Source organism: Spea bombifrons, chromosome 7, assembly GCF_027358695.1.
Source record: "Spea bombifrons isolate aSpeBom1 chromosome 7, aSpeBom1.2.pri, whole genome shotgun sequence".
Classification (NCBI taxonomy): Eukaryota; Metazoa; Chordata; class Amphibia; order Anura; family Pelobatidae; genus Spea; species Spea bombifrons.
The window spans coordinates 7,759,495-7,781,699 of NC_071093.1; positions in this window are offsets into that span (position 1 = coordinate 7,759,495).

Sequence of the window (22,205 nt, forward strand, 5' to 3'; positions counted from 1 at the left end):
TTCAAATTAAAATAAACAATAAACATTACAGCAGCATCACAGCGGGAGAAGTGTATCTAAGAAATCTTTTGAAGTGCTCGGGAAAAAAAAATCATTCTTTTTCTGTCACATTAATATTGCAATCGACTGTACACCTCGTATAACATTCCACCGAGACTTTAATTGTAAAGATCCTCGATATAGATCATATCAGGATTTTGTTAAAATTGTTGAACACATTATTTCCAATCAAACAGTCAACCATCGGTCAAAAAAAAAAAAAAAAAAAAGGTGATTAATAATTCATCTGGAAAAAAAAAAGGGGGAAAAAGATCTATATTTATACCATCTTCTTAGTCTCCATAAACTACCTGACAATTGTTCGGTAATAATGCCCAGTAAATTCTTTAAAATGGTAATTTGTCATTCTGTCACTTCATTTGTGACCGAAAATTCCTCACTTGAGGCATCATCAAATAAATTAATCACTTTCCAGGATCCATTTTTCTGTTCTGCACGTTATTATGCCAAGATCTCCCGTGTTTCTCTTCATTTACATATATTTAATGGCTCAGCAGTGATTCACTATGCCACATAACGCACACATCTCATTACAGGTGAAATATTCTAACTGCCACCATCGCTGGGAAACAAAATAACTCTCCCTATTTAATTTTCCTGATGCAACAAAACCATGATTCTTCTCTATGAAATGTTGATGTCATCCATCAGTCATGATCAATAAAATCATCAAGAGTCCTTTGCCTCCTTATCAGCATTCCATCGTACTGATATTATTTGGAAAAGGTAATTAGGTCCATAAGATATAATGAATCTAGATAAAGAAGAGATCCTCGTGTTCCTATATAACTTTGTCTTTTAACAAAATATTTTAAGCATATGTTAAATTTCTTGATGGAAACTGGCATTGGACATGATGTAGAAATTAATCAAATACTAATTAAAAAGGAACATGTTTTTAAATAAAAGTAGCGTGTGGTTTTTGATGTCACATTCCAGTCTTTTTATTGAGATTATGCAAATTACGCAAATTATCATACAATATCTACTAAAAATGTTTTTTATGCAAGGGAAAAAAAATCCGTGGCCTGTGGATGTATTTCTAGCTGTGAAACATTTGGCTTGTCTAGTCTGACCATATCTTTCTGATGCAAATTTCCTTACTGGATTAACCTATACTACTGGGAGGCTGTTCCACGCATCTACTACCTGCTCAATTTTTTTTAAAAAATAATCCTTACATCACATCTAAGCACCTAAAATTCTGGTTGTGATCACCAATAGGTAACATTGTATAATGTGAAGTGTCTCGTAATACTTATCTTACTGCCTGTACGTTAGTGTCTGACTTCTCCATAGATCATGAAGTGTTACTTACATCAAGTTAGTCTGTATTGAAAACACTCCTGAAATAAATAATGGAAACGGCATAATTAACCCCTTAATGACAAAGCCCGTACATGTACGGGCTCAAAATGCATTATTTTCAATGGGTTTAGGGACCGCCCATTGTGCCTAAGGGGTTAATTTATGTGCCTAGACCTGCTGACAAATAATAACATATGTTACATAAACCAATTAAAGGAAACAGCACTATCTAATCCATATGGTGTTAATGGCCGGAGTCACATAATCAGTGTTTTCTGCTTGGCTTCTTCATAAGGATGGGAAATGGTTAAATGGGTTATAGTGCTTGCCTACAGGTATATTATACCTCTGTATGAAAGGCGGGATGCCCTTGTTTCCCTTTCTAAAATGAGCTGGACCAACTTTAGTCTCAAAAATTGCAATACTGGTTTGAAAATCCCACCCATCACATTGTTTAGAGACTTGAGAGCTGCTTTTGGGGGTCTCTTGGGTCATAATGCACAGAACCGGGGGACAACGGCTCAAGTTCAACCCATCACACAGCATAATTTATTAACTCAAAATTATTTTTTCAAGTTTGAATAATCTCCAGATTATCTGAGGTTGGCTGCTAGGAACTCCTCCTCGCCTACTCTTTATAGGCTTCGTGATAAGTGGCCACTAAGCACGCCTAGCCCTGGTTAGACTGGGAAGTACGCAGAAAATCAAGACAGATGCCACTTCCCCCAACCCAGAACTCAAAGGGCGAAGAAACAATCTTTCACTTGGAGACTGATCATTTCCCAGGTTTGCGGATGTGATTTTAGGCATCGTGTCTATCACGTGCATGAGATTAAAAATCACGCCAATGTATCCTACATTCACCATCAACAAACTATCACGGACTGGATCCACAACCCAAAATATGCAGGGTCTACTTCCTACCACCATTGCTTTATATACAAACATGGAAACTTCCCATGACGGGCTTCTTGGAGCACTTCCTCTTCTGGGGAAGTGACTTCATAAAGGGGTGGAGCCAGCCCCAGGAACCCCCGAAAATAAAGAAATTGACCCAGTAACCCTGGGAAGCAGGGTCAAACTCTGAGTCAAACCCAGAGAGTTCCCAAGTATAGATATATATTCCTTGGCTATATCATAGGCATACAAATTCTTGTCAAATAATAAGTAGCCTGGGAATATATTGGAAGTATTGGAACGACTCATCGATAAGCAAAGAATTGATCAAAATACCTTGTTTAAAATTTTCCCATTTGTTAAATATTTAGTGAAATTTTACAAAAGTATTTTCTTGTGTATTCATACAAAACCTTAAGCGTAAACACACCAATGGAGTGATAACTCACACCGTAAAAGCATACTTAGTTGACACATTGTTTTTAATAAGATTAATAAACACCTGCAAGTTCATTTAAATAAATGCAGGGGTAAATAAATAAATAAAAGCAAGCCATTCCTCTGCTTTTTTATGGCTTTATTTGATTTACCATCATAAATGTGACCATGCTCCATATACAAATAAAGTGTATTTAAAAAATCATGTATAAAGAAAATTAACAAAACACCAATATACCATATCTATAAACAAAAGGTCACCAGAGATACAGTGCACTACTTAATCAGAAAGTAATAATGCTGTGCCTGGTACATAAACATAGTAGTGGAAGTTGTACTAAAAGGCTAAATATGTTTTTTTGTTGCAAAAAGTCCATTGTCTGTATTTTGTGAACTTACAGGTATCTAAAACAGTTATATATAGCCATGTACATTGCCTATTGATAAAACATTCAATGTTTTATTTTTTGTAACAAAGTTTACACATATTTATATAGTAACACACACTAAATTCATAATAATCACAAATATCATCATTAATATTTTGCAGCATTAAAATATTTTTACAGTAATTTATAAAAGAATAATGTCAAGGCCAACACATCGCCTAAAAAAAAATTGAATAAAATGGTTGTTTCTCTCATATTCATGGGCTAATTTATATTAGATTATTATGTAGACGTCTTGTAGAACACAGATGTAAAGTACGAGGTTTTCCACTGTAAAAAAAAATAATATGTATACATAGCAAGATTAAACAATTGTGCATTTGGTGAACATATGTTTGAAGGTTATGATTCCAAGTACTTAGGTCAGTTAGCTTTTGCCTGAAGGTCAGCGGTTCAAATGATTTTGGTCCATTGTGGCTAAAAGTCATTACCACCTGACAGCTGCCTAGATTTTGTCAATGTTGTTGCTTGCCTTAGTAGCTCCCATTAGACATATGGCCATATAACAAAAAGGCCATTCTAGAATTAGGAAGCCCTTATTGGTTGCCGAAACCAAAGAAAATAATAGATTTAGTAAACATAAAGATACAATTGGCCTTGGAAGTTATCAAAAAGTAGTGGTAATATTGTTATTTAATAATACTGCATCTTTTTCCCAAAACTGAGAAAACAAATATTTAGTATCCATTTTTATTAATAATTTAGGAAATCATTTTTTGAGAGGAGCTTTTAAATTGCTAATTAGGCAGATTATAAATGGTTAACCATTAGACTTTTTTGGTTATGTTTTTGGTCCATTAGTTTTCGTACAACATTTTTTTTTCTTGCCCTGTTACATTTGGAAATCAAATTCGTTGTGACTCACCCTAATTCACTCCCTCATGCTCTTTCACACTCTCTCACACTGTAATGCTCTCTCATACTATCACTCTCTCATGCTTTCTTTAATGTTTTCTTACACTCTCATTCACTCTATCTCACACTCCTTCTGAATGTCTCCCTACTTTCTCAGTTGACCTCTTCCAGGTCCCTTTTGCCTTGCTGCGCAGCCCCATTTGTTCTCTTGCATCTTTTCGTTCTTCTGTCTTCTTTCTTCGTCTTCTGTTCCTTGTGCTCCTTGTGGACTTTCACAAAAGTGCAGAGCCTCCAGGCACACCCTCCCTCCCATTCCACCAATTGGGGGAGAGGATGTGTCTGGTTGCTCAGCCATTTTGCAGAAGTTTGCTGGGAAGCTAGAATAATGATGACAGATGAATAGTGAAGACAGATTTGCTGAGAAAGAGAAGCATTTCTGCATCTCTCTTTCTCTATCTGCATTATTCTGTCCTCTCTGTGCACTTCCATTAAATAACTGAGTTATGAGACAGCTTCCCTCTTGTTCCTCCATTTGGGTGAGAGGGCTCTGTGCTTTTGCGCCAGAAAGCCATGTCCATGGAGAAGAAGACACAAAGAGCAGCAGATGAAGAAAGAAGACAGAAAAAAAGAAGACAAAAGGCAGAAGAAAATGAAGATGCAAGTGGAGAAGTGAAGCATGCGCAGCAAGAAGACACAAAGAAGAACTTGACAGAGAATATAGAGATACATTCAGGGACAGTGTGAGAGAGAGTGTGAGAGAGAGCGTGCGTGAGACTGAGAGAACCAACAAAATTGAAACAAAAATTTGGAGCTCTTTTCTCATTCTCGTTTGTTTCGTTGGGGATCCCTTCTCATTTTCGGTGATTCGTACGAATTGACGGAATTGGCATAACTTCATTAAAACTTACATTCGTGTGAATCCGAACGCACAGGTCTACTAACCATACATTAGGAACAACAGAGACTAAATTGGGTAGAATATTTCCAAGTTGTTTGAAAAATGTACCCGATTCATGAAAGAAGCATTGAAAATTGCTAACATTTCAAGCCACAGCCTTGTCAGATCTGAATTACTATGGAACAATACAAAACAACAACTGTTTATAAATGCCTTAGTGAATTGCTATGACACAAAGTGTTTTGTGAACGGATCTGCAGAGTGTGAACATGACACAGTGTAATTTAACACAATAAAACCAAATCATCTCACCTCTAAACTAGTGATTAAATTGTGATGGGGAAAATAAAACACTAAGCTTTACACATTATACCACGGCTGGTCTTGCAGACTGATATACATTTATTTGACTGTAGAAATCAGAAATGTATATGTCTTAAAAGGACGGCAAAGTGATTTAAATATATTAAATTAATCAACAGAAAATACAGTTGGAGAGAGACTATCACGCATGCGATAAAACCATTACTGAATGGCCATGGAAAATATGTACTATTATTATCATTATTATTATTATTATTATTATTATTATTTCTTGTTTTGAATTTACTTATATTAATATTTTCCAGCTCTGATATGCATTAAAGGGTCAGGGTACTTCATAGAAAAAGTTCTTCATTACCCATCATCCCTTAAGGAAGATTACATTAAAATCCTACTGTCTTTTAGCAGACTATGCATGACTAGAGATGTGAACTAAAAAGTATAAGATTCTGTCATTGGGGAGAAAGCATACTTAATGGAAACATTGACAAGATTATTTACAGAAAGTTTACTTAAAGACGGATTAAGCTATATTGAGTGTATTGTGTGATTTAGCCGCAGTAGTTTGACCATTGTCTGTTTGCTGGCATTCATGCCTGGGGACTATGACAGTCCTAGTCCATTGATCTTGTGTTTTCCCATCCTAGACCTCCGTCTTATAAATGTATAGGATTTTGAAGCAGTTTGAATGGAGGTACGTATATAATCTCCTGTTGAAAATATTGGTCAGCAAAACTACTCTACAAGTGTACATTCAAATCTGCCAAGCTGCTCATGTATGACTATTAGCTAAAGTCCCTCCACAAAGGACAGAATTCAACTTGCTGGGACAGAAAACTTGGTATGATATCACTTGCTTAGCATATGGATCCAGTCGAGAAGAAATAATGAGTCATCAGAACTGGGTGAATTAATTTCCTTCTCAAATAGATAAGTTTTGCCAAATGTTGAGTTTTCAGATATCCTTTAAAGCTGAATATTATGGGGAAAAATAGAACAATAATGCCTGCAGGAACAAATTGGGGACTAAAATCATGAGCCCAGTTCACCCAATGGCCAGTCTTGGCGTGAGATCAGGCCAAAACTGGTCATGTGACGTACAGGACAATTGCTTGGTGATCCATTAGTCAACAACACTCCAAACCCACCCAATCTGCTGCTCCACTTATGTCATTTGGCGGCCGCTGGCCTTAATGTGCCATGTAATATTTTGTTAATGGTAAATAGATAATTAATTCTTCATAATTCTATATTAATTCTGCAGTAGGGACAGGCAAAATTGATAAGGCAGTTTTCCTAAAGAATTCAGAACAGAAAAACAGAACCTGGAACAAATAACAAGAAAAAAAAACAACATAATGGATGTTTACATCAGTAGTGAATCATTTTCCTAACGGGTCATCCAATATAATTTCTGTCTGACTTTTTCAAAGCTTTATTGAAATGGTTTCTTCTGGTTTCTCGCGCATCAAATATTAATACAATCAATATGTTTAATCAAAACAAGCCATAATTATTTTGGAGATAATAGAAGACGGATACCATGGGTGTTATTTAACAGGAAAAAAAAATCAAGTGGATAGAAAAATCTATATTTTATTAGTGTGTCAACTACATCATTGGAATAATTAGTTAAAACGCCAAAGTTAAAAATGAGATTACCTGGATATTTTTTATTTTGCTAAATTCAGATTCTCTGATTGACTTTATGCATTTGATTTGGATTAATATACATGTTATTACACGCAGACAGGATTCGGGGGGGAAATGACACGTGGCTTGTCATCAAATGCTCACCTATGAGCAAACCTTCATTAATGGTGCTAGCACATGCACAGAGCACTAATTCTTCATTTTCTGCTGGTGTCCCAGAATGGCATGACTGCAATTAATCATCATGGCAGGATTTGGGTCCCAAATCAAACACGGGTCAGTTTGTAGGTTTGATGAGGTTGAAACTTCCATAGGACGAGAGGGGCAGCTGTCCCAGTTGAGAGGCACATTGCAGCATCCCATCCCAGCAACCAGATGTGACTCCAGTTATGAGAAGGGACTTCTGACCCTATCCCAAGCTATCCCAAGCTCCAAGAGCCCTAGTTATGGATCTGATGTATGATATTTCCAACCGCCAAAGCTGGGGGTCTCATGTTCTCTTTAAGGGCAGCTGATCCCACATTCAGATATTAAGGTCTATAGTCATCTGGACCTAAGCAGAATGTGTACCTTGTCTAATAACCATTTTGTTATCGGTTAAAATTAATTTTACGTGCCTCTTTGGTATCACTCACATCAGTGGTATGATCAAAAAAGACACTCTGGCTCCCTTTAAACCAGTGTAATTAAAAATTAACATGCATTAATTGTTATAGCTGATGTAAACAGATGCTACTCCACTTAGCACTGTCTTATGCACATACCATTAGCAAGTCCAATATCGCTAAGTAAACACACAGTGTTTGAAACAGAAAGCTCAAAATCATTCAAACTAAGCAAACTGACAGGATAGTCTAAGTCATATTAAAACAATTTAAGCAATAATTATAGTGCTGGACAAACAAAGAGAAAATCACCTAGGAATCGTGTTATCATTTGGATTTTATTGAAGCATACAATAAAAATTGTAGTTCAGGAACAAAGGTCTTCCTTGTAGGTTTTAATTTTATTAAACAAGAGTAAAAAAATAATTGCAGGGACTGATCTGATCCGAACATTGAGCTGATTTATTTTCCATATAATTATTTTATCTGTTACATATTTACAATATAAATATGATTCTAAAAATGATTTGTAAATTGCTTGTTTGAAAACATAACAAAGCCAAATAAGCAAAACAAATAAAACAGATATATAAATGCAACCAAGATCCTTAATGCACATTTTAAATCCATGTGATTTTAGCAGGTAGTTTGTTTTTCATTACTTTTACATAAAATATATTCATTCTCAGAACCTAGAAATGGAATGCACAGTTTTAAATATTATGTATCAAACCGATGCTTGGGGAATAACTGTAACTAAGCACAAAAAGGGCAATAACCCCATAATCCCCAACTTTTGGGACTTAGGCATCCAGTAGACAGAGTTATAGAATATCTTTCCAGGGTCTCCACTTTTGTGCTTATTTTTGGACAGTATTCGGGGTAGTGGGGACTATGGGCCAGTTGGGGGTCCTCTCATGTGTCCTGGCTAGGTCAGGGAGCTGTATAGTTAAGATGGCTATTTAGGGAAAAAAGCGGACCCTGATACAGATGTCCCAATTTATATACCTGAAATATTGGTGGTATGCTATAGCATACTTGCCGATATTCTGCCTCCGAGCGCAAACCGGGGCAAATGATGTCACGCATGGGTCTAACCACAATATGTGTTACAGTAACTTCTGCTCTTGAAATGCCCTGTGGCAGTGGGTTGGACCAATAGAGGAAGTAGGAGAAAGAGAAGGGACAAGATTACTCCTTTCCTCCTCCCCTATTGGTCTAGCTTCTGTCTGTTACAGTATTGATCCAATCCACTGCCTTCCTGGGAGTGTGAGCTGAACCCCTTTGTAGGAGTGCATTGAGAAGTCAGCATAACGAAAACAGATTTGTGTTTTTGCACATCTCTTTCTCACAGAATCTATCCGCATTATGCTTGCCTTTCTGTTTCACAAAAGGGTTGAACCATGGGGACAGCCTTTCCCTCATTCCTCTATTCGGGGAGAGGTTCCATTTTGCGGAAGTTCACCAGGAAGCCAGGAAACTGACAAAGAAAGACGGAGATAGAAGAAGGAAGAAAAAAAGACAGAAGAACAAGAGGCAAGAAAAGAAGCATGGGAAGAAGAGTGGTGGGAAAGGTGATGCAGACACAGAAGTAGTTGCCGGAGACTGTAGGGAGACATTGAGGGAAAGCGTGAATAAGAGTGAGAGAGAGTGAATAAGGGTGACAGAATGGAAAAAGCCCTCCAAATTCTATCTGAATCGAAAAAGGCAGAAAGCAAAATTAGTTGTCCAAAAATGAATGGAACAAAAACTAAATTAAAAATGTGTCTGAATTGTTTTTGGTTCATTTGCACAAGTCTCATATTAAATAAGACCACTTTTGTGAGGGTACAACCAATGTGCCACCCGCATTCAGTTAATATTTTTAACAAGACACTATATTGAAACATATTTACAATAATGAATGGATCAGATAACATGTCTATACATTGATATCCCTGCTTGAATACAAGTGACTCAATTAAGTCATGATAACAATGATAATAAAATTAAATAATAATTAAATAATGATAAACGTTTGCATTAGGATCTGTATAAGAGCCATTTGGTTAACAGATTTGGTAAGTCACTACATGGAATCTTCATGATGGACTTTAAAAGGGTTAATATTTAAAGAGTTTTGTGGTCCCCTCATTCGTAAAGCTCCCAGGTATGCCTATAAGACACAGTGTAAGAAAATATTTGTGCTGCCGGTTAATACCATCTTGTAAATTGTCTTAAAGACAGCTAAGGGCCTATATTTGCAATGTTTTCGCTAGCTTATTTTGTCTGGTTAAACGCACACCTTCTAATTCCAAAGACTGCGAAAGAACTGTGTGCATATTTCATCCATCATTAGGTGTATAACCATGCACATTTTATTAATGTCACAGAGGTTCTACGCAAGACATTTTGGATCCAACATTAAAATGCCATTCCTTCTAACACTTATTAATTATTTTTATGTAAGCGCAATAAAATATATAGCAACCTGCAAGAGACACAGCAAGTGGCATTACAATGTAAACCTATTTTTCTGCAATGACCACTTCCAGGCCTCAGTTGTTTAATTAGTAAGCAAGTCTTGATTCTCAATAAATAGTCTTCTGTTTACAACACGTTGTCCTTCATATCCATTTGGAGTTAGGTGATCAGTGCAACAACATCTAACCAAAAAAGAGTTAAAAATGTATCTCGTGTCTGCTGGGGTCTAGGACTTCCACAAATTGTACCTTATTTGGTAAATTGCATTTGTACCGTGAGCTTTCACGGTTCACCCACATGTATGAGAATTTTCACCTCTTACGCTGAATTATCAGGGTCACATACTCAGCCGCTGGCGCCTTCATATTGTATTCAAATTTTTTGATAAAGCAGAATCCCAGATGGTGCATTATTCACTGAAATCTCTGCTTGAATACACGTGACGTACATATTTAGACTTCCTGACAAATTATGGCTTTTATAAGGAGTCTATTAAACGGTTAATATTAGAAGCGTCTAAGGTTCTGATCAGATCCTATGTATGGAAACCAGACAGTGCGTTCCTGTTGTAACATTTTGGATAGGTCATTGCAACCCTCTAATGTTTTTAAGAAGAAAAATAAGACCATGATATACTTAACTATTGTTTGGCTAAGTGGCATTTTTCGTTAGACCATTAGAAGATTTAAGCAGTACTCAATTCATAAAATATAAGCCTTCAAACAGATCAATCTTAGTGAACTGGGAAGAAGCCGGAGTCAACCCATTGTTTCATACTAAACACCACACAATATCCAGGATATGATGGCATGTTTGTCAGAAACTTTTTAGTTTTTTCTTAAAACGGGCTGATTGCTCATTTCTGAAAAATATGCATTTTTGACTATATGCTTCTAATATGCTATCTAAAATGTTGTTGCCCCGGACTTTGTTTTTGTTAAAAGAGTAAAATGGATGATAATAATAATAATAATAATAATAATAATGATGATAACAACAGCAATAATATTAATACTACTAATAATAATAATAATAATAATAAATATACATATATATATATATATATATATATATATATATATATATATATATATATATATATATAAAACAATAAAACACTAGTCCAGGAAAATAATGTATAAATACTTCACTATTTATTGTAGCTGGTATTTTCTTCTGTACCATTATACTCGGCAGTATACAAATATTTTATAATAAAATTTGGAAATATTCTTTAAAAATACAAATGTTTTCAAGACTGTGTATCTTCACTGGTCTAGGACATAAGGGTGGATTAAATTTGAATGGGTTCACCTAACAGTACTACTTTTTTAATACAGAAGAAGATAAATTCCCATGGTTGTCAACTTTGACAGATAGCCCTTCTTAGTTTGCTACACATCTTAACACTCCACTGTACTGTTTTTTTTTCTATGTCTTTCTGACCTTTGGTTTTAAAATATAATTGTACGCTTTAAACAAAATCCTATTTTTTTTTTATTCTTTATTTTCCCATAATGCAACATTAATTCCAGATATTAAAAACAACTATACTGAATTTGTTCTTTTGTTTCACATAATGCTGCATTTAATATTCATTTCACATTTTTTTTCTCTATTAATTAAAAGTAAACCGTATATTGTATGGTACATTATCTCTCTAACAGCCCCATGTGGAGATCATGAAGTGGAAGACAAATAGTGTAGACTTTAGCATTTCGTTTAAACCAGAATAATTTACATACTCTATCCGCAAGAAAAGTCCAAGGATTGTGTAAATAAGCAAAAAGTCTGAAATGTGAAGACCTTGCTTGGTTTGCTGTGGACAACAGATACATCGGATTTCTTATATTCTATCAGTCAGCTATTTTAATGAGACATGTTCAGTTCTTATCTCTTCCAGAATGAGAAAACAAATTATTAAAACAATGCATTTGGCAGAAACTACAATTTGTAGCCTCATTCTTTTTCTGTTGCCCCCAATGGCAAAGGTAATGCTACCCACTGTTCATTAATGCTTGCCTTCACAATTTATCAAGGCAGGCTTTTATCAACATTGCATGCCTTTTTTTGCTGATCTTACAAAATTATAAACTGATTAAAGCTAGCAGCGAAAGGCCACGTATTCAAACATGGAGAACATATACCAAACCAGTAAATAGAAAAATGTTGTTTGCCAAATCTACTGTTTTCTGCTTAAAAAAGTGTCCAATGTCCTGGGCCAGCACTTGTCTACAAGCTTGCAACCAAGTAATCCACATTTAACAAAATAGATGTGCAGATAGGAAACAAACAAATAGCATGGATTATATATGCTGAAAAGAAACCAGTTCTGGGCTTATTTATGAATCAAATATCTATAGTTTTTACCGCTTTGTAGATGTGGTGGTCTGAATCGCCCATTGTTATCAGTATGTCTCTGGATCACCACTGATTGGATTTGCAGACATCAATTAAAAGTATGTTAAAAATCTTACAGTTAAAAATCTATGGCTTGTTCAGCCAAAACCAGACAATGCTTAACCCCTTAAGGACAAGGGGCAGTCCCTAAACCCATTGAAAACAAAGCATTTTGAGCCCGTACATGTACAGACTTTGTCATTAAGGGGTTAAAAAACATGCCCTATATTGAAGCTCTTCTCTGGAGAGTCTGTGATACTAAACAGAAAAATAATTACATTAACATGCCAGATTTCTTTTGCACGAGTGAACAAACAACCACAACCATACAGCTCAACTGTCATAGCTTTAGCTGCAAGAAGCCATCGAGATATCTTGCTGTATGATGAGCAAGGATATCCACATCGAGACTCACCTTTATACTTGAAGAGACCCCGAAGAGTATCAGAGTCCTAATATTCAAGAACTTTTCATAGAGGCAACACTGTAGCCTATGCAGACAGATGACTTAAAATACAGGCTTTAAGACACCTAAAGGTCAACAGACACAGAAACAAGCTTTCTCTATCCGCTAGTCACTCTCAGCTCTATATTTGGCCATTCCATAATTTATTAGTAAGGAAACACTTTTTTTTAAAGGCACAGTGAGCTAGAGTTCCCTTTACATTTGGGGAGACCAAGAGATTACCAAAAGGGAGAAAATACATACACAATGGCATGAGACTAGCTCATTCGAGAGATTAGAGGTGACCTACTCCAGCAATAAAGGCATATAAAAATGGTAAAATATCTGTAAAAGCATCTGTTCCCTAAACATTCAGTTGAATGAAGTTGGCCATTTGGTGAAAACAACTTGACAGGGTTGGCTTGAATGAAGCTACCTATGATTCACTAAACTTGACTGACAACTTAATCTCACTTTAAGATCTATTAATTCCCACCTTGTACTGAGTTACATTGTCAGCTATTCACTGAAAGCCAAGTGAAACCAACAGTTGCAAAAAGAAGATTATTATAATTGGAGGTAAGTTGGATAACTGGTTAAACTCTTCATGAATCAGAATGACTAAGCTGACTGCAAAATCAAAAGTAACTCAACAGTTATGGAGTATACTCAAAGAATTCATACACAAAAAAAAAAATATAAACACATGTTTGACATGTGTTTCAGCCTTCTTACTTATTACTGGTAAAGAAAAGCTAATTTTATATATATATAAAGTATACATGGACAAGGAGATATCTGGATTCACTGTTACACTTAAAGTGAACCCAAAGAGCTTACTCAACAGGAAAAATGAGAATACAAACAGGCTGAATGGGTCAACTTTTTTTATTGCTCTAATTTGGAAATGTTATCTGACAACACGATTTTAGGAATGGGGCTCAAGTTGGTATAAGAATAATATGGCCTACAGAGCATCTCTGCTTGGAAGCATCTTACTTTACTTGAGCTCACCCCATGTGTAACTTGGAGACCAGACATGGACCAACCTTGGTTACTGGTACCAAGTGCACCTCCATGATACAGTTTATGGAAGCATGGTTAGGGATGTAGGTTCCATCACGCTTCTGAAGCTTCATTTGTGTTTCAATTCTAGATTATTCAAGTGAGATTAGATTATTGCACAGAAATTTTCATAAGGGTTGGCCTCGATTTATACATTGTGAAGTTGTTGAACTGAAGCTGCAAAATCTAGCACTCCTATGTTGCGTTCTAGAAGTCATCTGTATCCTTTTCCAATTTCGCTCCTATATTGTTTTGGCAACATTCAAGCAATGAAAAACCCTGGAATAAAGGTACACACTACAAGCGCAACATTGTACCACTCCACACGAAACATTTAAATATTTAAATCCCTGCAATATATAACTTGTGGCAAAATATCCCTTTTCACAGTGGATAACATTCTACCAAAGTTCCGAATTGTAAGTTCTCAAGAAAAAACTTTCTCAAGCTGTAACCGGATGTTTTCACTGATAATTTTATAACAATAAAAAAAAACGGGACAATTAAATGTGACTTTGATATAAAGGCACTTGTCGAGCACTACAAAGAAAATCATGTATTAAAACATTTATTAATAATAGCCTTAAGAGCACGCTTTTGGATTTTTTAAAATTTTAAGCAATTAGTTTACATATGTCATTAAATAAATGACATTAATTCCTTAAGGAGGGATCGTACCTGTTAACCATCTCAGCCTTTTCTGGCTCTTAAAACAGATTTGATGGGCACAGCGTGTTCAAATACTGTACTTGTAGTTCAAATGAGCTAGATTACAGAGCATGACCAGAGAAACTCTCACATGACAAAGCCTTTGTGTAATTAATATGCAGGGTAAAATACTCCCTGGACTGCTGCTAAAACGATTTAAATCATGCACATAAAAAATGTAATCACAAATTTAGCATGGTGGACATTGTAGTCACACTGTGCTTGATTGCATAGACGATTCCAAGTGTGTTTTAAATGTCCTTTAAGATTGCGATTAGGACTTCTACTTACAAGATGCATATTAATCTAAAACTCAACATTTTTCAGTGTGGGATCACAGTAGGGGAACATTATGGGCAATAGAGGTTCATTCTAAACCCAGTAGGTAATTACACTTTGAAATAATATTCCTTAATTAAATCTTGTTTGCGGTTGATTGATTTCAACACTAAATCTAAAAACCTAAAATCAAGGGGTTTTTTTTTTTATCAATTTTTGATGCTTATTGTACAGAACTTAGTTTTTAATTGATGTTTCTGAAGTTTACTAAGCCTTTAGTCCAGCCGTATCCAGCCCAAATTTAAAGTAATTACCAACCTCTCGCCTTTTATCGCTTACTATTGAGCCAAGTTTCTCTACTTTCATTTTTTTTTGTATAGCTTTAATGTACGGATCACAGATAAACATTTTATATTTAATACTTGATGGCTATAGAAATATTTCAATGTAACAATGAGAAATCCAACCACGTAGACTGATGTCTACAGATTATTATTTTGGAATTCCTATAAAATACCAAAAAAATAATAAATAAAAAAAACGTTTTAAAATAATATATCTTCAAAGTGTCAATATAGCTTTAAAAGGAACTTGTGATTTCCGACACTTTCGACTTCTGCAAAGAATTCTGTGCTTTTACGCCTTACATGTCAAGCAGCACTCATATTTGACAGGTAGAAATAACATGTTACTGGTAATGCTGTTTTTGTATCATTCTGATGTCATTTTACGGAAATATTACACTCCTTATTATTAAAATCTCCAGTTTAAAAAAAAAACAAATCTAAGAAACATGTTCCACCAGATTATGTTTCACGCTATGAGGGTATTTGGTTTTTACCATATTTTTTTTTATATTTTTTTACCACATTCCAAGGTTTCTTAATGCAGTCAGTACGTGCTGGCATATTAAAGGGAACTCCTACCAAACTTTTTTTTACTGGTATCACATTAAGAAGTTTTAAATAAATGTTGTATTGTTTTCTATTTTTAAAATAGTTCTTCTTTTCAAATAATATAATGCTTTAGAGAGCTGCTTACGTTCTGCTCTCTTATCTTAGCCCATATTAGCTGAGTTAGCCCAAGAGAAAATGAAGGTGTTTGTTAAAGTTGACACCCTATATTGGACCATCATAGAAAAAGATATAATGCTTTCTGGACCTTAAAGATCTCTTCTTCATCTGAGATCCCAAAAGCTTATATAACTTTATAGCTTCTTCTATGTTAACCCAATAAAACATATGAACCTCAATCTACTAGATAAACACACTGCCTCCATATCATGATGCCTTTTGGTAAACAATAGAATGACTTGATCACCAAGGTCTCTGTCTCACGAAAGTCCAAGAAGGAAGGGCTTCATTCCGTAAACAGAACTTCATTAGTCTGCCAGAATACGCCGTTGCGCTACCATGTGTTCGTCATGCACAAAAGCACAATTGGTGTTTCCCATTAAAAGATTAACGTGCAACTTAGGGCTCTTCTAAAGTAGCAGAAAAGCATCGGTGACAAAACAAAAATGCAATCAATGTTGATCAAAGATGATCAAGCAATCAAAAAAAAGTCTTGATCAATTAAGAAAGAGTTTCCCATACAGCATGGTCGCTCATTTTTGTGGACTAATACTTGTGGGTAGTACTTCATAGTATGTTGATAACCATATACCACCAAGGTGGTCTCACTTCTGGTTAAGAAGACCATTACTGATATTACGTTTGGAAGGCCATCAGTACGGTTCTGTCAACCATTATTTGATGTCATTATCTGGACCTGGAGAAAACTACATACCGTATTTGCTCGATTATAAGACGACCCTGATTATAAGACGACCCCCCAAAATCTGAATATTAACTTAGGAAAAAAAGAAAAAGCCTGAATATAAGACGACCCTAAAGGAAAAAAGTTTTACCAGTAAATGTTAATTCATGTAAACTATTTTTTTTAATAAAAGCTATGATTGAGAAAAATATATTTTTTTTGTTTTTATTTCTTGTATTTTCCAACCTGTCCCCCAGTTACACACATCTGCCCCCAGGCTTGCCACACCAATATGGCACTGTGGCCCATGATATGCCTTTTAACCCTCTATATGCCACTGTGCCCCATGGTATGCCTTTTGACCCCCTATGTGCCACTCTGCCTCCAGAAATGCCTTATACCCCTATATCCCATTCTGGCATTTAGGGGGTTAAAATGCATATTATGGGGCAGAGTGGCATATAGGGAGGTATAAGGCATTCCAGGAGGCAGAGTGGCATTAAGGGAGTTAAAAGGCATTATATAGAGCACTCTGCCTCCAGAAATGCCTTATACCCCTATATGCCACTCTGGCATTTAGGGGGTTAAAAGGCATATTATGGGGCAGAGTGGCATATAGGGAGGTATAAGGCATTTCAGGAGGCAGAGTGCACTATTAAATGCCCCCTTAACGCCACTCTGCCTCCTGAAATGCCTTATACCTCCCTATATGCCACTCTGCCCCATAATATGCCTTTTAACCCCCTAAGTGCCAGAGTGGCATATAGGGGTGTAAGGCATTCCAGAAATGCCCTACACACACACACACACACACACACACACACACACATACCTTCCCCGGCTGTCAGAGATCAGGAACTCTGGAACTCTGGTCTCTGACAGTCGGGGAAGGTATTTGCGACGGACGCATACAAACCCCCGCTGCCAACTTCACCTCCGGAAGCACCGGTAAGAATGCGTGTGTGGGGGGGGGGCGACGTCAGGAGGATCCAGGTCCCCTGCAGCGGTGCGGGGGATCTGGATCTTAGTCTCCTAATCAGACCTCTATTTGAGGTCTGATTAGAAGACGACCCCGATTATAAGACGAGGGGTATTTTTCAGAGCATTTGCTCTGAAAAAAACCTCGTCTTATAATCGAGCAAATACGGTATATATATATGATCCAATACCAAATCGAAGATGTCATTCTGTCCTGTTTACCATAAAGGAGAAGCACATTAGTATCACATACTCACATCAATGCTCTTCTGTTCCCCACTCCAGTATCCTCTAAAACCACTGGCCCGCATGATAGACTTTGGGTGGCTTTGCCTCTGATTGGCTAGTAACAGGGCCAGTTTACCCACCTATATCATAATCTCCTCCAATCCTTGTAAATTACACATAAAAAGGCATTAAACTATTTGTATAAATGACATTAGCAGCCACAAGAGTCAAGTAGGTAAGAAAAGGCATGGTTATGTCTCATGACAAAATGTCATGCTTTGCTCACAATATCTCACAACCTGGTTATGCACTGAGCAAAATCTGCTTAATGTTACGTTTTTTTAATAGAACCTATAGTATTTATCCCTATAAGTACCTTGTTGGTATTTTCTTTTGTCCAGGACATGTACCTTAAGGTAGACCATTATGTTTTAAGGTTCAAATCCATAAGCCATACATTTATTATTATTACTTATTTGCCAGCTCTGAAATCAAATAAAAAAATGGGACTGCAAAATTAATTAGCACTTTTTTATTTTGTCAGAAGCAATTCATTTTAAGGTTTGAAAAGGCAAATGAAGAACAGATCCTGTGTAAGATTAATGAGTGCCACCTTATGAATTACAACAACAATGTATCCAAGCTTGCAAATCAATTCTACATTTGTACCTTAATAAACAAACAATATTGTTCTTTGCTTTGCATATGGAGGTGTAGAATGAGGCAAATGCGTCGATTAAATTTCAAAATCAGTTTCAATGTATCAAAACCCGGGTTTCAAGATAGATTCTTAAGTTAATATGATGTTTAACTAAGGGTGGAATAAGAGAATATTTCATTTGAATACACATGCATTAGTCATTTGTTACTCTCTTCTGGTGTTAGCGATGATTAAGTTGCCGCTGCACAGAATATAAGCAAAGCCACAAGACCTCTTTCCCTGAAATACTAGCATTAATCACACATTAATAATAAAGACATCAAATAACATGCAGCATTCTCCTTAAATATGCATTACATACCCTTGGGGTAAACAATAGCAAAACAGGCTAAAAATACATTTACTTGAGACACACTGACCAGGAGAAATTATTCATATCAAGATAGAGTGATCCATATATACATGAGAGCTGACGTACAGTAAGTTAATCAAAAATATTGAAGTATAAATGAAGTCCACACTATAAAGTATGTTTGCAAATGAACTGAGTCAAGATATAGGGATTTTTTCTGTTACGATATATGACGTAGTGGTGGCTAAGCATTGCATTGCCATATGTGATTGAATGCCCAATATTGCCATCTGAAATAGAGGTTTTTTAAATATAATTTGCAGTAAAGGGACACTCCAGTGTTCCTGAGAGCCTCCCCAGCAAAAGAACATGCATTAAAGTACATTGTAAGTACGTTAATACACATTAATTAAACCTTATCTTTAGGAGAAGCTGCAGCTCCAAACCCGCAGCACAGTCCCCCCCTTACATTACCCTGTTTTTGTGCTAATTATGGGCTGTTTTAAACTGTTTATTTACATGTGTGTTATAATTTTCTGTCTGTATTTAGTTTATTTCTGATGGATCATATGTGTTTGCACAGGTTAGCAAGGGCCCAAGGTGAATTCTCTGCACCTGCCACCGCAATTTGAACTGCTCTGCAATGGTTCAAAGGGCCCGTGACCTCTATTCACCGCTACCCTGCTCTGCAAACTACATGCAAGGCTGTGATGGACCATGAAGTCCCATTGGGTAGTGTGGTAGCTCAAAAGATCTCCCCTAACTTACTTGTTATAGGTTGGCACTTTTGCACCAATCACTGATTAATTAAAAAAAAAGTCTAGCACTTTAAGAGTGACCCTGAGGGCAATGTAAAAGTCCTAGTGCCAAGCTTTCCCTTTTTCCAAAACTTATCTTTTTAAACTCGATCTTGAATCCTTTAATAAACTATTGCATTAACTATATATCATGCAGGACTAGGTCAACCCTTTCCATTGAAGGAATATATAGATATTAAAATTAGATTAAATGTAATAAAATTATGCTGGAAAGTTGCATAGGGGTTCTTAATGAAGTAGGCTTCATTACACTATTTAACCTTAAATATTGCCCTGAATAGGGTAGTTTGATTTTTAGACATGGTGATGTGTAATTTCGTATTATATTTTACATTCTTGAACATTATATTATTTATAAATGCCATGCATTCAGTCTTATCTGTTAACCTCAGGTCTTTTTAAAATCTTATCTTACAGCTTTACACAAATAAAGAAAGTCTATATTATGTCTAAGCAATCTCGATGAAGATACTTCGTTTTTGACCTTCTATAGATGCCCAGGTAGCTCTGCTGTAATCTCACAGCTATTTGTTTCTTGTTTCGCTAAGAAGCAGCAGATATTTCATAGGATTAGTTATCGAGCCGCTAGATGAAAAAAAACTATAGGAAATGGGGGTTCTTAGGATCAGGTGGTTACCAAGGGTGTTGAGTGGGTAGGGGGCACCAACATAAAGTTTGTTACCCTGTATTAGCAAGCAACTGCATGCAAGAGGGTGGGCGCCAGAAACACAGCTTGCCTAGAAACCACAAAGTAGTAAAAATGGAGCAATCTCAATAGCTAATAGAAAATTCTATACATTGTAACACTTCTCTACATGTTACTTGTAATGTATCAAAAAGCACAATTGTTTTGTAAGTGTTAATGTATCATTGCTCAATCTATCAAGATGAGTAGATAGTATTTAAAATTCAGATAAGATGAAGGCAAAGACCAATTAGGAATAGGTTATCCACAGAAAAAGTACCATAAAGCTATTCCAAAATGTAGTTAAAACAATCTTCTAACATAATTTAAGACATTGTGTTTCTTTTACTATTGGTCAATTTTACAGGCAGTTTGTATCCCCATTTTTTGCTATTCTAAAATTATTACCCTGTTTTTGTAAATGTGAGAATAATTTGGGAAGCTGTAAAAAAAATACATGTATTTTAATAAAATATAAAATATAAAAAAATAACAGTACAATTACTTGGATGGCATTCAGCATTACTAAACTACAGAAATGTCAACGCTCTTAAAGAGAAATCGCAACTAAAAAAAGTTTCTTTTTCTTCTAGTTCAGTACATTCTTTTCCTACATATTGTGTTAGTTCTCTGCTACTTTTCAACATAATTTTATTTCAGTGCTTCTGCAGTGCTTTGCTTGTTACATCCTACTATTGCTAATGCTTTGTCTTTTTTGATACAAGTATTCGGTTCTTTATATTTTATATAATATATACATTAAGTTAAGTGCTGCAAGTCATGGCTATATTTTTTCCAACTTAGCAAATAAATAAATTTAAATAAATAATTTCCTATAAAACTCTAGAAAGAATATACTGTATATATGAATAACAGGGTTATTCAATCCCACTAATGGGTATGGTCCTTCAACTTTTGCGCACCCTGTCTTAGCCTCAGGAAGGTATATACAGGATTCCCATAGAATGACTGGTGCTTGTTTGCTATGTTCTCCGAAGTCTCCCAACCTGCTCTTTTATATTGGGGAAAAATAGAAAGGTATACATGGTTTCAGCTCTGCTGTTTTGGAACTTCTTGTACCCGGTGTCAATGTTGGGTGACAGCAACTGTCCCATCTCACTAATCAAGAGCCCGTACTGAACAAGCTGATGATCCTGGGGCACCTGGTGAGATGGTGACCTGCCAAGAGATAACCAGGTCTGGACAGGCCCCTGGACACACTGAGCCCTATAACCTCTCCAACCCATCATTAGTGTTCTTTTAGATGAAAGCACAAACTAAACCTTTTAGGCAATAGGGAGGGTTTTTTTTTAACCTAAAATGTTTTCCATGTTTTCCAGGCTCCTATGACTTCTTTCACAACAAAAAAACATTATACTCATTTTATGTGCAGTTATAGGGTAAGTTTGCATAAAAGTTGAAACTCATTTCTGCACAAAAAAAGTCAAAATAATCTGATTGTGTACGTAGATAGAGGAAATTATAAAATGAAAAAGCATTTGTTAGCATTTTGATATTCTGAATCAGATCCCCTTGAAAGGCTTCAACTGAATAATTATAAAGTCTATCAATTATTGCACATTTTCAATGAATTGATACAAACTATCCCAATATAAGTTAAATAATAAAGATCAGATAGTACCTAAAGCTTCAAAGAGAAGGGTACTATTAAGGCATTCAGCTGTTATTAGCTACTGTTTGGAATCCCAGTTGTATTAATGATTAGAGATTTTATATCCCAAGAAACTTATCATCATTTTTAAAAATTCACAGGTCTTTTTTTTCAGATCTTGGATTTAATTTCCAGATGAAAAATTGACCTTAACAGTATGAAGTATGGTTACAAGTAAAAACTGTGTTTTCATTGAAGGGAATAAA